At 49.0% G+C, this 16,525-nt stretch overlaps 1 protein-coding gene across 1 annotated transcript in view; it reads left to right on the top strand.

The window, feature by feature from the left end:
- FBXW4 (F-box and WD repeat domain containing 4) overlaps window positions 1-16,525 on the top strand; it is an 82,751-nt gene that overhangs the window by 30,728 nt on the left and 35,498 nt on the right. The gene's annotated exons all lie outside the window — the stretch shown is intronic.

The raw sequence follows: 16,525 nt of genomic DNA, 5'->3' as shown, positions 1-16,525 counted from the left end.
AAGCTGTAGGGCTGCCACCCTCCAACACGGGGCTTAAGTCAGTCACTAGTTTTACGAGAGAGTTGATTCCCCCCTGCCTTCCCCGCCAAGACCCCCTTCAGCCTCCTTCTCACTCCATGGAGCCTGCACCCCTCCTCCTGCCCCCTTGTACAACTCCCTTTCAAATTTTTTTCTTTCTAAAGAATTAGAGCCGATTAGCCACGTCATTAATTCTTCAATTTGACGGCTGATATAGCAGGACCTGAAACACATTGCTGACCCCAGAGAATGGAGACCCCGTTCCTTAACATATTGACGATGGGAGAAGTTAATTAAAATTCCACAGAGCGGAGGTGTCGGCTAACCTATAAACCTGTCGCTGTTCAGAACAAATCATTCTAGCAATCCTAGGAAAGAGGGAAGGAAAGACCAGCAGGGAGTAGAGAGGCCCTAAGTGTGTGGGAGCGGAGAGTGGAGAACAGAGCCATTGGGCACTGTCCCTCCGTGGTGTTTTTCCATTGATGCCCCTTTTAAAGCCAGTTGGCCAGGCTTGGGGATCTGTGGGCTGGATGTATGTAAGGATTGAAGGAAGGCAGGGTAGCCCGTGGGAGGTGGCAGATGGGCTGGTGACCATCCTATGGACTTCTGCTGGCTTCAGGAGACTAGAGTGGACTAGAGTAATGCTGGTGGTAGAGTACAGCTCTTCAGGGCTGGAGATTTAGGCCAAAGAACATGGCCAGGCTCAACTAGCACCCTGTCCCTTGGACCTCTACTCCTGCCACTTCTCTGGAATGTGTTAAGCTACCCCTTAGCAGCATAGAGCATGACAACTGTTGATGATAGTTTCAGTAAAAGAGGTTGAGGTCAGAGTCTGCTTTGTCATTAAGAAGCATTTTAGAACACAGTAAGCTGTGTTTTGTTTTGCCCATAGCTTGCAGACTGGCTTTGAGGAAGGCACTAGCTTTATGCCAGTACCAGTACTAGTCAACAACGGCCACACAACTAGATGCTAGCATGCATTAGTCATGTGCCCTGTGCCAGACCCTTTGCTAAGTCCTTGATCTGTCTCATCTTTGGGGAAATCCCGGGTCTTCTGTTTTCTTCTCATTCCCCTTCAGAGTCTTCTTGTCCTCTTGGTGTACTTCCTTGGCCCTAGGCTGAGTCTTTCACTCACTGTTGACTGGTTGTTCAGCTCCCAAACCACAGTTGTTCAAAATGACCTTTTCCCTAGCTTGACGTATGGTGTTGTAGACTCAAAATAGTTTGCATGTGGGATGCTGGCTTTACTAGATGGCTGGGGTTATGCTGCTGTTCTCTCCCCCACCCCACCCCATTTTCTCTTACCCTGAAGTGTACTGGACTAGGGCTGTGTCGTCCCATTGTTAGACCCATTTCTTCTCCGTGTCCATGAATTTGAACCTTTCAATGAACGCTTCCATTTTCCTAATCTGGGGAAGCCCTGCCTCCTAGCCTCATGGTTTGTTCTGAAACACAGGGTTCTGCTTTGCCACCACCAGCCAAGTGGTCTTAGGTGAGTCATTCCCTTCTCTGAGACTGTTTCCTTTCTAGACCTTACTAGATGATTATGAAGATGACCTGAAATAATAAGAAAGTACTCGGTAATGCTAAAAGGGCTAGCTCATCGTGTCAACCAGAATCTCTCCTCTCCGGGATAGCATTTGTTCAGAGGCTTTCGTTGCTCTCCTGTCTCTAGCTTGGCTGGGGGCTTCTCCTGGCCCTCCTGGAGTTACACCTCCTCAGCATCTTCTTGAGGTGGGGGACCCTCAGCAGGAATCTCTGTCCCTTCCACCACCTCGAATCTTCCTGCCCTTGCTGGCTGTCTTCTGTTCCCCTCCCTGCCACCTTCCCTGTCGAGTCCAGGCATCAGGGTGTGCGTGGTCACTAATGGTATGTGACTGTGAACCCCTGACAGAGAACGGGAGGGGCAGTGGGGCAGCAGCTACCCTCTGGGGCTGGTATTCCTGGTTGACGTGATGACTTCCCAGCCTCTCACTGCTCCCTCATACCTTTATTTATTTATTTTTTTAAAAGATTTTATTTATTTATTCATGAGAGAGAGAAAGAGAGAGGCAGACACATAGGCAGAGTGAAAAGCAGGCTCCATGCAGGGAGTCTAATGTAGGACTTGATCCTGGGGCTCTAGCACCACATCCTGAGCCAAAGGCAGATACTCAACTGCTGAGCCACCCAGGTGTCCCTCCCTCATACCTTTAGAAGGAACCTGAATGGATAGGAGACCTGCCATATCCCTTTTCTCAATTAATCTCTTTCTTCTATTGAAAACAGTTTGTCAGGGCAGCCCGGGTGGCTCAGTGGTTTAGCGCCATCTTCAGTCCGGGGTGTGATCCTGGAGACCCGGGATCGAGTCCCAAGTTGGGCTCCCTGCGTGAAGCCTGCTTCTCCCCCTGCCTGTGTCTCTGCCTCTCTCTCTCTGTGTGTCTGCCATGAACAAATAAATAAAATCTTTAAAAAAAAAAAAAAAAAGAAAACAGTTTGTCAGAGTTAGGCATTGTGTTTATCTATGATGCTGGGACTTTGCTGCCTTCTTTCCTTAGGTGTGTGCTTAGACACTTGTAGTAGGAAACATGAAACCTCAAGCCTCGGGCTTTATTTGAGGTGCTCAAGACTGAGAGAAAGCTGGAATTCCGTACTGTGTCCAAATATCACCTTTCCTTCCTCCCATGACCTTGAGTTCTTGATTGGTAAACAGCTGTGGAGGGTGATATTTAATATCAGATACATGCTTAGAGCTGGGTCTAGGTACTTGAAACCACAGAAGGAAAACCAGTAGGTCCAGGCAAGGACCTTCTCTTTACCTCTTGTGTGTCCTCCTCCCTGTCTTCTTGCCCCGGCACCAGTAATTCTGTTTTTAAGGTTCCTGACTTAGGTGAATCCCCCTATAGAGGAGGCCCAGCCTGGAGCTGTCAGATGAGAGCAAGAAGGGCAGGCTGAGGTAGGAGAGAGGGGAACTATGGGAGGCTTACCTGGGACATAAGGGGATATGCCCAAGTGTGCTTGTGTAGCTCATCTACAACCTCCTGAGGTCACACTGAATTCCAAGCACTTTTCCATGAGCAACACAGAAAAGTAGAATTTTTAAAAATGTGCAGTAAGTTCTATTGTTATTTAAAAATTATTTCCAGGGATGCCTGGGTGGCTCAGTGGTTGAGCATTCGCCTTTGGCTCAGGGCATAATCCTGGGGTCCTGGGATCAAGTCCAACATCAGGCTCCCCATGGGGAGCCTGCTTCTCCCTCTACCTGTGTCTCTGCCTCTCTTTCTGTGTCTCTCATGAATAAACAAATAAAATATTTAAAATAAAATAAAATAAAATAAAAAATAAAAATTATTTCCAGCTGAATAAATTTAGCAATTACTCAAGAGTGAGGAAATATAGAATGGCTAAGGATTCCTTCCTTCCTTTGGAATTTGCATCCCTCCCTCCCTCCCTTCCTTCTCACTGCCCCTGCCTATTGACCAAACCCTTGGTGTATGTCAGCTCCTGTGAGGATTTTACCTGGTGGTGGGGTAAAAGGGCACATAACTATAATGGCTGCCAGGTGATACTAAAGTGCCCGAAACTCAGCCAATGTCTGGCTGAGGGGGAAGTGGGTGTCACTGCCACAGCCTTAGCAGAGGGAGATATTGAGGCTCAGGGAAGACTGATATAGGGCCTACGTGGCATGGGGCAGAAGAGGTGGCAGTTCATGCTCAGGTCTCTAGCCTACGGCCTCGTCCTATGGTGCTGAGGGATGACCACGAGGAAGGCCCTAGGTCATTGCTCTGCCTTTGTCCACCAGCATGTTGGACAGTAGCTGTGGCTCTTAAAAGGCTTCTGGGGCCTGAGGAACATTCCTAGAGGACCAAGTTGAGCAGGAGGCTTGGGGAGAGGGCACTACGTCCTTGGTGCCAGGACTCACTCAGGCGGCTGTGAGTGCTTGCACCATCCCAGGAGCATGAATGCTCGTTGATCTTTGGTTTGCAGGGTAGTGGGGGAGTGCACCAAACCAGCTGTGGGGCCATGGAGGGCAAAATGATTCCAGAGACCCACTTACCCTGTTTTCCTGCTAAGGGAAGAGTGAGGAGCCCACAACTCCTCCTTCCTCTACAGACACCATATTTATGGCCCTGCAGGAACCAAGGTGATGCTCAGCATACTTCTTTCCCCATCTCCGAACAACACTTGCTATCGTGTGAGTGAGTGTGGTCAGGAAGGCTTCCCAGGACACTTGGGTTTTAATCCCTTCTCTCTTGTTTCTGTCATTAGGGAAATATATGAGTGGTATAGGTGTAGAAAATTGACTTAGCTGTGTTATTAAATATACAATATAATTTTGTGTGACTTTGCTCACTGTGGTGGCCTGTTTGTTTTTTGGGGGAATAGTCCAAGTCTGCATGAAATGTACCGATTCAAATTTGCAAAGTGAGTTATGGCCTCTGGGGGGTTTTGATGGAGGAGCTGCCCCTGCTTGCTTCATTTCTCCCAGAGGTGAGGGAGAGTCTGGAAGGAGAGCAATCACTGTGTACTGTTCAGGGAGGGGGTGGGCTTCTGGGGAGAGCAGGGTGTTTGTTTCAGTGGCTACAGGGTTTACTTTGTGTTGTGTGTGTGGTAAACGCATATTCACCAGCCTGTTGAAATACACCTTTCTTTAGTGAAAGGTAATTGCATCTGGAGTTTTCTCTGACAGAGAGGTTTGAAAGATTGGAAAAAGAGACAGCCAACTTTCAGTGTGGATTCTTTTGGTTCCCAGTGGCTTAGTGTTCCTTTGGCCCTGGACTTCATAACCCTGAGCTTTTAGGGGAAAATGAGTCAAAAGTAAAGGTTGTGCCTCTGAGTTTTTTTTTTTTTTTTTTTTTGTGGTTGGTGATGGGTAGCTGGGCTGTGAAAAGGATCCCTAACCTCGATAACCTGAGGAAAGACACTGATGGCTGACTCGGTCGTGCTTTACATTGTGGCTTGGCCTGTGGCCAATTCTATCTCTCTGTCCTGCCTTCCCAGGGCCAGAGCAGAAGGAAGTTTCCTCCAGGGCCTGTCTGGGGAAAGGAGACCTTCCCTAAGCAAGGAATGGCTTGGTGTCCTCGTTTGCCAGGCTACCAAGCACACAGGAGGGAGCCTCCTGGATGAGAGAGTCAGAGGCACAAAGATACCATGGATGGACAGGGAGCCGGAATGGTTGGAAGAGGAGGCAAGACATCTGGAGAAAGACGGGAGCTCTGGAATGCTAGATGGGCCTCCTGGTCCAACCTGAAATGACTGTAAATCGGAAAAGGATGAGTGTAGGGGTGCAGTCGAAACAGAGTCTGGTGCTGCTGAATCTCGGTGCCATGCCTGCTGCCTAGGCTAAGCCAAGCCTCTCCAGTGGGTGTGAGTGTATCCATCAGTAGCAGGGATGAGCTTCCACAATGGTGGGTTTCACTTCCTCAAGACCCTGGATTTCTGCCACTGCCCAGGGCAGGATGGGCACAGGGAGACTCAAGTGCTGAGCTGCTGGCCTAAAACCAGTGACCCAACCAGCCCTGGCCGGCCCGGAACCCATCTGTGGGAGCAACTTCCTCCCTGGCCAGCAAGATTGGCTCTGTTGTCAAGAGCTGATTAAATAAAACACCACAAATAGAAGCAGAAGCCGCTGCAGAAGATAGGGTGCTGCAGATACAGAGTCCTGCACCCGCAGAGCCTGCCTCTTCCAACGGGGCAACATTGCCTTCCCTCAGTCTCTGTCAAGTTCTTCCTCCTTCCCTTCCTCTCTCTCTGTTTCCATACTCAAGCATTGTTATGTGCTAGACCCTGGGGAAGCCACCATGAACTAGACAGTGTAGTGTGACAGCGACCAGTCAGATGGGTAATATGATTGTTGAGTCCCCAGCTGGGGGACTAGCACATGGGAAGGACTGACCACCTGCCCCCAGTCCTGGCCTGTACCTCGGTTTCTGCTTGTCCCTTGTCAGGAAGAATGTCCTTTCCCTGCTGCAGCTGCCCCTGACTTTTCTGCGTTGTGTGTGCAGTGTGCCTGTGTTTGTCCACCTTTGATCACTGTTCTGCCAACAGATAATTTAGCAATCCACATCCCCAGGTGGAAGCATGGAGTTAATGTTAAAATTAGTTGGAGATACACACACACACACACACACACACACACACACACACACACATACTCTTTAAACTTCAGTGGGTGATGAAGCAGAGAGGGAGGCGGGAGGGTGAAGGGGAGCCATAAATTCTGGGCCTGGTGTAGCTGTTCTGGAGCAGCCGGGAAGCCTCTGATGTCTCCACAGCACTTTCATTAACATTTAAATTAAGGGTTTGTTTTCCAGTCTGTTTTATAGGCAGGGACCTTTCATGGCCTGTCACATGCTCCCCTCCCCCTCCACCCCCCCCCCCCCCCCAACAAGTGTGTAATTGTAGCCAGGGCTCTATCCTCACTGGGTCGAAGCTGGAGTTCAAAGGGAATTCCTGGAGCTAGAGCTCTGGAGGTACAGGGTGTAACAGTCAGGATGTGGGTGTTCCCTCTAACACGAAGGTGCTCTTTCTCCTCTTGTCCCACCTGGGCTTTGCTCTGTTCTTTGAAGGGACACACACTTCAGTCTGACTCTGACTCCTTCCCACCTTCCTTCCCCAGGGCCACAGGGCATGTGGGAAAGGGTGCATCCATGAGTGGTTGCTCCTTCTATCACAAGTTAGAGCCTGGGACAGATGGTTCTAAGATACAGATCTTCATGCTTATCTTCTTCCTTTTGATTTTTTTTTTTTTTTTTTTTTTTTTTTTTTTTTTGAGGAGAGGAGAATACTTCCTCCTCCTCTTTCTCCTCAGAGAAGCAACAATATAAAAGAGATTGCCATCTGAGAAGAACTTGTAATAGGGCCCTTTGGTCCCGAAAGGTGCATTTTGGCTTCAGCAGCTATGTATATACACACTGTACGTGGCTGCTGGCTCTGAGGGTACACACATTTGAAATAACTTACTGATCTAGGAGATCATTTGAGACCTGTTTTCTCAGGTTCTGGCATTCAGAGGAAGCTCTTCTATACCTCACAGGGAGAATTGTTCCTAAGCTTCCTTTCATACTGGCCTATCTGGCAGCACTTGGGAGTGTTTTGAAAAGACATCGCTGCTCTGGTCTCAGTCCTCCCTGTCAGCATCCTGTTGATGAACAGATGACAAGAACATGTCCCAAACACCGCAGACCATCTCATTAATTCATAGCCTCAGGGCTGAGTTCACCCACTGCTGGTGTCCAGCTAGAGCTCCCCGCTGGACAGTGAAGAGAGGGGAATTGGCACCTTTCTCTCTTTCTGTGCAGAGGCTCAGAATTTTCTTTCTCTCGGAGCCTTGACTTTATTACTTGAATCACCATATCCACTTGAGTCCATGAATCCACTCAAACCATCTGTGACTTATCTGCAGGATTCAAGATGGCTGAGTGTCCTGCTCTCTTGTTCCAGGTAGCCCAGTCAACAGGTGGACACCCTCATGCCCTGGAGTCCTGCCTGAGAGGAGTGCGGGAGGAGCTGGGGCGACCCCTGTGCAGGTGCTGCTGGTCTCAGATTGCAGCCCAGGGTCCAGGCCCCGCCTGGCGGTGATTAATCTGGGACACGGGCCGGCAGAGGCCCAGCCAGGGCAGCTTTGGTCCCTCACTGTGAAGACCTTTGGCTCAAACACTGAACTGATCTCTAGAGCCGGCTTCGGCTTGAGTTTGATCTGTCAAGGCTAAAGAGGAACCTGATGGTGGGGCGGAAACTTCTAGCCCTGTCTGACTTATGGCACTGATCCGTTCCAGTGGCCCTGTCATGATAATACTCATATATTAAAAAAGATTTCCCCACCTGTTAGCTGTAACACTCAGATCAGTCAAAAAAGGGATCTTCATGGAATATCTGTGCTTTTAGTTTCTTGGGTCGATGGAGCTCATACTTGTAAGTAGATTGGGGGGTTGGGGGCAGCCCCGGTGGCTCAGCGGTTTAAGCGCCGCCTTCAGTCCAGGGCATGATCCTGCAGACCAGGGATCAAGTCCTACATTGGGCTCCCTGCATGGAGCCTGCTTCTCCCTCTGCCTGTGTCTCTGCCTCTCTCTCTCTCTCTCTGTGTCTCTCATGAATAAATAAATAAAATCTTTAAAAAAAAAAAAGATTGGGGGGTGGGGTAGGGTTTGTCCTGGGCCCAAGTAAAGAAGACAATGATGAGATGTGCCTTGGTCAGTAGCATAATATATGTTTGTGCATTGAGGGGGGTGATATCAAAAGTGGAAGGATTACCCCATCCTCCTGCTGCAAGAAGGTGGCTCTTGGGCCATTTGGGACAGATTTGGGTACTTCAGTTTGGAGTCAATTCTTAAATTCCTTGTATTTTTCTTCTTCTTTTTTTTTTTTTAAGATTTTATTCATTTTTTCATGAGAGAAAGAGAGAGAGAGAGAGTCAGAGACACAGGCAGAGGGGAGAAGCAGGCTCCATGCAGGGAGCCCGATGTGGGACTTGATCCCAGGTCTCCAGGATCAGGCCCTGGGCTGAAGGTGGCACTAAACCACTGAGCCACCCGGGCTGCCCTGTTCCTTGTTTTCATTTCAAACCAAAATTTTTTAAAAAGGTGTCCCTGTATCCCCCACTGCCTTTCCTTTTACCCAAGTCCTGGTCCCTAGCTCTCCAGCTGGCAGTCCACAGTGTCCGTTGTATTTCTTTCCTTCTCTGAGTTCAGAACCGTCACACGTGGCCTACTTGGTCATGGGCTTAAGACCCAAGAACAGGATTCCTGATGCCCTTGACTGTTTCTGTGTGTCCGTGTGTTCCATTATTACAGTAGTTCCATTTGGGAGGAGTAGGAGCTGGGGACCTAAGAGCTAGGACATTTTCTCACACCATCAGGAAAAAGAATAGTTCCTATCATCTGCAGCAACAATGGAATATGAAACTACTGATATGGGGAACTATCTGTAAAGATGCTCAGAAAGTCTGTGTTGACTCAATTTTGCTGTGCTGACTTGAGCCTCTACATACAATGACAGTAAAGGATGCTTAATGCCTCGGCAGATTGACCATAGTGTTCTGCTCTTCCTTCAGACTGATACTAAAAGACCCCTGGCTGTGTGGATTGGACATCTGCTAATCCTTGCACCTCTCTAGCAGTTTCTTGAACGGACACTTATGAAGTTTCAGATTTTAACCTTTGCGAAGGTGGGGTTTTATTTCCTGTCTCCTATAAGAGTTCTATGTCTGTGTGCTACAGATGAAATCCCTCCAACTCTGGGGTGCCCTACTGAGCTGACTACCTAAGATCCTTGCCCCTTTGCCCACTTGTTCTAGCTCCTTTCTTGGGCTGGGGTGTTTTCATAGGGAGTAGTTTGTGACCTGATCTGTAGTACCCTATCTGATTGGCTTGGCTCAGATGGAAAGAAGGTGCTGGCAAGCCAGGGAAGAGAGGAGGGAGGGGAGTATGTGCATGCAGAAGCTATGGTAATGGCAAAAGGAATATTAGTCCAAGAGCTGCTGGCCCAGGAAATTGCTTTCTGCAGAAGCTTTCCTTTTTCATAGTTTGCAATGCAAATTTAAAACATGAATGGAAAAGGAAAGGAGGGGGCAGATGGGGTGCCAGTTGGGATGTGATAATATCCAAAGTCTTGATCAGAGTCTCATTTGCAAAAGAGAATTTCAAGTCATGGGAGAGAAACTTTTAGGAAACTAAAATAATTATAAATCATGTTTCGCTGTGGCACTCCTCCTATACCACACACACACACACACACACACACACACACACATATACCCTTATATCTTTCCCATATTCTTGTGTTCAGACTTGTCTCTGGCCCTGCTCAGTTCACACTGCAGTCTCTACCTGTTTCTTCCTATAGTAAAGCCATAATCCAGCTTCTAGAATCGTGGTCATGGTATAGTATTTGATCTTCATAGCAGGTTGGAAACACTGGCCCCATCTAAAGTTGGTGCACTTCAGATAGGATACGTCCTGGTCCTGGAGATGGGAGACTTGTCAGCGTGCTGGCTGAAGAACGTGTATCTTGAAGTCAAGAGTTTGCCCACTTGGAGAAGGCGCTAAAGCCAAGGCTCTTCATCTTCTGCTTTCTCTGACCCTCTTCACACTGTAGGTAGGCTTGATGAAGTATAGCATGGGGTTGCTGGGCTTTTTTTCAAACTCTCTTGATTTCCCAAACTTCATCTGCCCCATCTAGAGAGCACGTGTGGCTTTCTGCTTCCAGGCTGGAAGATGCTTGATGTCTGGTTGCTTCTGGATGCTTTGGTGATGTTGGAGGTGGGAGTAGACAGGGAGTGATTATGACTTTTATTACGTTGGCAGAGCAATCAATTGGTCAGGTGGGAAGCTTCAGACTGACTTTTTTCTAGGAGCTGAGCTAGCCGGGAAGACACCGAGAGAGGCCAGAGCATTTCAAGTACAAGTATGCCCCAGTGGTAGAGCCACCATGCAGCTGTGGGGCTGCTTCCCCTCCTTTTTGTGTGTCTGTCTTACACATGTGACAAACAACTGGCTGAACAGCTAGAGAAGGAAGAGCTGAGCTGTGTGGAGTAAGGTGAAATGTACCCTTTCTGCCTGTGACCACCATGAGTGTTCTTTCCTTCCTTCTTCGTTGATTGGGGTATTTTGAAAGAGAGATTAGCTCAAGTCTTGCCCTGGGGGAGTCCTGTGGTACCTGGGCAAAACCCTGGAGTCTCGGAGGGCACACCCCCTATAGGATGCTTCCAGATTTTTTTTTTAAGATTTTATTAATTCATGGGAGACACAGAAAGAGAGGCAGAGACATAGGCAGAGGGAGAAGCAGGCTCCCTGCAGGGAGCCCAATGTGGGACTCGATCCCAGGACCTCTGGATCACAACCTGAGCCAAAGGTAGACACTCAACAGCTGAGCCACCCAGACATCCGGAGGATGCTTCCAGATTTAATGGGCCACTGCTTCTTAACACATGGTCCTCACTCTGAACTTGCTGCCCTGTGGGCTACAGAGAGGGTCCAGCTCAGAGCACGTGATCCTACCCCTCCCCCAACCCCATCTCTCTTTCTCCTGAGGACTCTCTTGTAGATTGCTTCTCTTTCTCCTGTTGCTTTCTGCCTGTCGAGGCTATAGCTTTAGCTGTCGAGGCCAAGCCTGGACCTCTTTTCTCCTTAGCCTGAATGGGAGGGAGAGCAAGTGAGTGATTCGACTGGGGTCCTGTGGTGAATGACCCAAGAGAAGGGTCAGCAGTTTTGGGGTGTGATCTATAACATTGGGTCGAGAGAGACTCATGGGTTAATGTGTTGGCCAGCTTGACTCTCACTAGTATCCAGGGTGAGCTGTGGTTGAGAATAAAAACAAAAAATTAACAGGGAAAAAAAAAAACATTATTCAAAGGATTCTTCCACTTGTTAGAGGTCTGTGGCCAGGAAAATCCTTTGCAGGCGGGTAAGGGTGGATCCAGGAATAAGAGGGAAAGTTAGAGTTTTAAAATTTCATTAGCTTGGCAGTGAGTACCCAAATAAAAACATGAAAACCTTTTGACACATAAATTCCACATCTAGGAATTTATCCTAAGACAACAATCAGACAAGCGTGCACGATGCATGTATGAAGACTTACGTGAAGAACACATAAATATCCAATAATAGGGGTGTTGTTGAATATTTTATGGTATGTTCACCCAGTAGAAGCCCATGGTGCCACTGAAAGGATGATGAGACAGGTATCTATCAACCCTGAAAGATATCCTAACATATTATTGAATGAAAAAAGATCACAAAATAGTTATAAGAATTATTTGACTATCTTTTCAGAGTTATTTCTTATGTGGTGGATTTCTGCCCACCTTCCCCCCCCCTTTTTTTTGCATTTAAATTTTTTGTAATGAGCACAAACATAAAGGGCATTTTTTAATTTATTTTTTATTTTTTTCATAAAGGGCATTTAAATATCCATTTCAGCATTGGGAACTACGGAAAGAATCCTTTCTTTTTATCTTTACATAGTTATTTAAATTAAGGTTGCATGGACCTACATTTAGTTTTTTATTTTAAACAGTTGTGTGAAGTCTAATTTACACACCATAAAACTTGCCCATTTTAAGAGACAATTTAAATACACAATTCCATGATTTTTGGTAAAGTTACAGAGTTATACAACATCACAATTCAGTTTAGAATATTTCTGTCACCTTGAAAAGGTCCCTCTACTTGAACTTTTGCAGCATTCTGCATGGTTTCATGCTTGGGATCTTTTGTGGGAAAGAAATAAGCTAAAATATTGGAATTTTAAAAAAAGGTAGTGTAAACTCAGAACTGTTTTTCTGTGTGATGTATGTCTCTGGGTGCCTGCCTTGTAGATGTTTTGAGAATGCTGCTATGTGCAATGTCACACAGGGAGTATGAAGCCCAGGAGTCAGTTTTTACTACCCAGGAGCTTAGTCTGGTTGGGAAAACAGTGTATGTACTCAGAGAACGATTCATCCCAGTAGATAATCCCGTGTGAGTGGCGTCAACTGCTGGGGTTATTGACAGGAAATTGGAGGAAAGCAGTAGCCTTTGAGTAAAATGCAGGGAGCTTTCTGGATGACATGAAATTTTTTTAAAAAAGATTTATATATTTATTCATGAGAGACACAGAGAGAGAGGCAGAGACCCAGGCAAGGAGCCCAATCCAGTACTCAATCCCGGGATGCCAGGATCATGCCCTGGGCCAAAGGCAGACGCTCAACCACTGAGCTACTCAGGCATCCCTGGGTGACATAGAATTTGAAGTGGGACTTACGGGTGGTTCTGTATACATTGCAGGAGGGAACTTGAGTCATGGGGATATGGGAGGGGATGGGGGAAGCCCATTGTAAGTTTGGGGGTTCAGAGGATGCCAATCTGGCTGATAGGGGTGGAGGGTTTATGTAAAGGAGTGGTGGGCAGTGAGACTGGAGGGGACATTTGCGGCATGGTTTTAGAGACTTTGAGGAGCACTTGGACTTTAACCTGAGGATGGTAGAAGCCCTTGAAAGACTTGTGACCACATTGAAGCAGTTACAGGATTAACGTGGCTCCACAGTATGTAGGATGTTTTGGGGGAGGGCCTGAGGCTGGTGGGCTACTTTTTCAGGAGTTTGGTACGTTAACAGTAAGGGTCTGGGCTCCCAGGGAGAGTGGGAAGACCACCTTGGATTCAGGAAGAACTCTGCGTTCATGGCTATGTGTGGTGGAGAGGGAAGGGACCCATGTGAGTTCCTCCCTGAGCCTGGTAACTGAAGGGGAGCCTGGTTTTGACCAAACTGAGTTCTGTCTCAGACCTACTGGTTTGAGGCAGTAACGGGACAGACAGGTAGCTGTAACCAGTGACAGCCAGACATGGTGGCCTGGAGCTCAGACATGGCTTGGAGACAACAGCTGAAATACCACGAAGGATTAGCACCAAAGGAAAGCTCAGAGAGGCAGGAGAACATAGGAGCTGGGAGAAAGTAACGTATCCAGGGAGAGTCAACCATGGACAACTTACATAAATTAATTGATCCTCCCCATTCTACGTGACCCATAGGACAGATTTGGTAAAAATGCATAGCGTTAATATCAATGTGTGGAGAGTTGCAAGCATTTTATTCTCCTTGCTTGATTTAAGCATTTTGTACTTTCCAAACTACAGTAAAATCTAAATTTTGCTTTCTCTCAAATTCTTTCCTCTGGCTCTTGTTCTATTCTCTGCTCTTCCCTATGGCTATTTCCCTTGAGGGCAGCCTACTTTGGGCTTGGTAATCATCTAGCAGCTGAGCTAGAGGTGCTAAGTGACAAAGTGAGGGGAGTGTCATCTCTGGTTTTCTTCCATGTTGTTTGCTCCATGCATAATGGTGTTCCAGGCAAAGCAAGGGGCCAAGTGAGGAGAGAGTAAGAAGCCAAGTGACCACTTTGCCATTTGGAGTGATTTGGCATGGGAGCCACAGAGGCTGCCCAGGTTCTGGGCTTGCTTGGGCCACTGTGCCTATCTGAAATCTTTCTTTAAAGGGAACTAAACAGAAACCTTCAAATCCTCCCCAGGTTCTTTAGGGTAGTAATTCCATGGGGCTCGTCATCTGTGTTTGAAGCTGGTGGTGAGGAGGGCGGAGTGCGGAGAAGCGAGGGGGTGGAGATGGGAAGCAGAGAAGGAATCAGAGAGAGAAATTTTATTGAGGGAGAGTTTGCTGGGTTTATGGGAGGGAAATCTCTCCCCTCCTCCCCATTCGGATTTGAAAGGGCCGGTGAATCTTTGATTAGGTGCAGGTCAAAAGAATTTACACATTGTGACCTTAATAACTAGAGGTGATTGGCAGGCGGGCTGTGGGGAGGGGGCTGCGGGTCCCTTTCATCTCACTTAGCACAGAGGAGAGACAATGGGCCCGCCGATTTTCCTTGTTGTCCCTTGTTTGAAAAGGTCTGGTGTCTCTACTAGGTACCTGTGACACGGGGGTCTTGATTGGGGTCTCATAAAGGCCCCTGTCAGTATGTCCAAAGGCCAAGAGTACAAAAGCAAGCAGTGGGTGGGGGTCTCAGCTGACCACAGAAGAAGGGAGGGGAGGGCCCTGGAGGCAGTGGAGGGAGAAGCCACCCCCGACGGGAGCCCTTATAGAAGGAGGGGAGGAGGGGGGCATAGAAGGGCCATTTTTGTCCCTAACTCATCAAGCACATCTGCAGAATTGTCCAGGCTGCTGCCTCCCGGTTTCAAAAGAAAAAAATGATCGTTTGATAAACCGTCCCCGATTCACCACTTTCTCACAAGGGTGGGAGACCCAGCCCTGACCTCTGTATGATTTCACGTCAGGACCAGGCTTTCTTTCCCCCACCCCTAAATTGCTAGAGAAACTTTGAAATGTATCCCGTGGCTTTCTCTCTCCAGTCTTCAAGCCCCCCACCCCCATTTCCCACCCTCTCCACCCCATGGGCCTCTGTTTTCTCCCTGGGCGCTCCAGAGTGTAGGCAAGTAATTAGTCCCCCCCTTTCTGGGGCACAATGAAGCCAGGGTGTTTGGCGGGCCCCTTCCCACCGCTCACAGAGCCGGGGGGCCCTGGGGGGAAGGACCAGGTGGCATGTGCAGTGTGTTCCAGGCCTGGACAATCGCTGGGGCACCGGGCCGGGGGCTCAGGGACTAGTGTGCTCCTGCTTCTCGAAGGAATGTGCAGAGGCGCACGCATTAATGGTCCCCACACAATGCTTGCATTTTTTTTTCTAGGCGGAGGCATCTTCCCCGTGAAAAGGCTGCTGAGCCCCAGCCCAGGCGGGAGCTTGCCACCGTGATGGCGTTCTTTCCCACCCTGCGCTTAGTGGCTCGGAGCTAACATGGGAGACCAACAGGCCGCGTCTCCCGAGAGCCCGATCTTTGTATCCAATGTGTGCTCCCCCTCTGCCCTGTCAGTTTTGTGTGTTCACGGAGTGTTGATTTTAATGCGGGCCTGTGTCGGGCTGAGAGGCCAGGCTGGGGGGCCTTGAGTCTTTGTCTTGCAGGGCCTCTTCTTCTTGGAGGGTCTTCGGCCCTGGAGGCAAGTGGCAGATTTGAGAGGTAGGGTGAGATGCCAACTCTGGCTGGCAGAGGGTCTCCCCATCCATGTGTCTGTCGCAGACCACTGTGGGGTGCCTAGAAAGCAAGAGCGCCTTGGGATGCTCGGGCACACGCTTGCCTGCCCCTCCCCCCCGAGGGGGGCAGTTAGTTCTACCATGTAGGGCTGCCAGCTTGAAATGAGTTACACCCCCCTTGTGACTGATTCTGGCAGAAGCACAGATTGTGAGCCTCAGGGAGTCAGGGCAGGGCCTTGTCTGCAGGGATTTGGGGAGGTGGGGGCAGGCAGGAGGGGCCATGGGAGAGCAACAAATCTGCTGCAGACGACTGCCCAGCGACTGGTAAGGGTCAGAAGAGAACAGGACCAGACAGAAAGGAGGCTGGCATCTGGGAGAACATTGGCAAATCGCAAAGGCTCCTCTCCAGCGCTTGGGGGAAAAGTCCCTAGAACCTCAGGAACAGGATGGGAGGCATGTTCCCCAGTGAGGAGAACGGGGCCCCCTCACAGGTAGGACCTTTGGGGACCATCCGACGGGAAGTTTTGTCTTTACCATTTACCTCGCTGCATCAGGAGTTGGGGGAAAGTGTCTTTACCCATTCTGAGCCCCCTGCCTTGCTGAGAGAGATGTATACTCTGCCTCTAGGAGGAGGAGACACTGGGAGCAGCGGCCTTGATGTGATCTGCTCACCTTCTGGGGAGAGGGAAATGCAGGGATACCTCTGAGTCAGGGAGCCAGTGGGTAAGGAACTGCCCCCCACCCACCACCATGGCCAGGTCTGAGGAGTCAGGTTTTTAGAAAGGGGACTGTGTCCTCACTTTCCATATGGATCAGAAGGCAGAGATGTGGGCTGGCCCCTGAGATGAGGTGGCCCCGGGGAGGCATCCTGCCAAGGTTCCCTGAGCACAGCGTCTCTTCTGTGCTGCTCTTGGCACCCTTCAGACTGTCTCGGGAATTGGGGCCAGTGCCCCTGCCAGGCCTGACGAGGGGAAAGCAGCTGGAACTCCAAGGCCTATGAGGGGCCTGAGTCCCAGAGG

This window comes from Vulpes vulpes, chromosome 15 (assembly GCF_048418805.1).
Source record: "Vulpes vulpes isolate BD-2025 chromosome 15, VulVul3, whole genome shotgun sequence".
NCBI classification, from domain to species: Eukaryota; Metazoa; Chordata; class Mammalia; order Carnivora; family Canidae; genus Vulpes; species Vulpes vulpes.
Note: the sequence above shows the minus strand (reverse complement) of the source record. Positions and strands in the feature narration are given on the sequence as shown.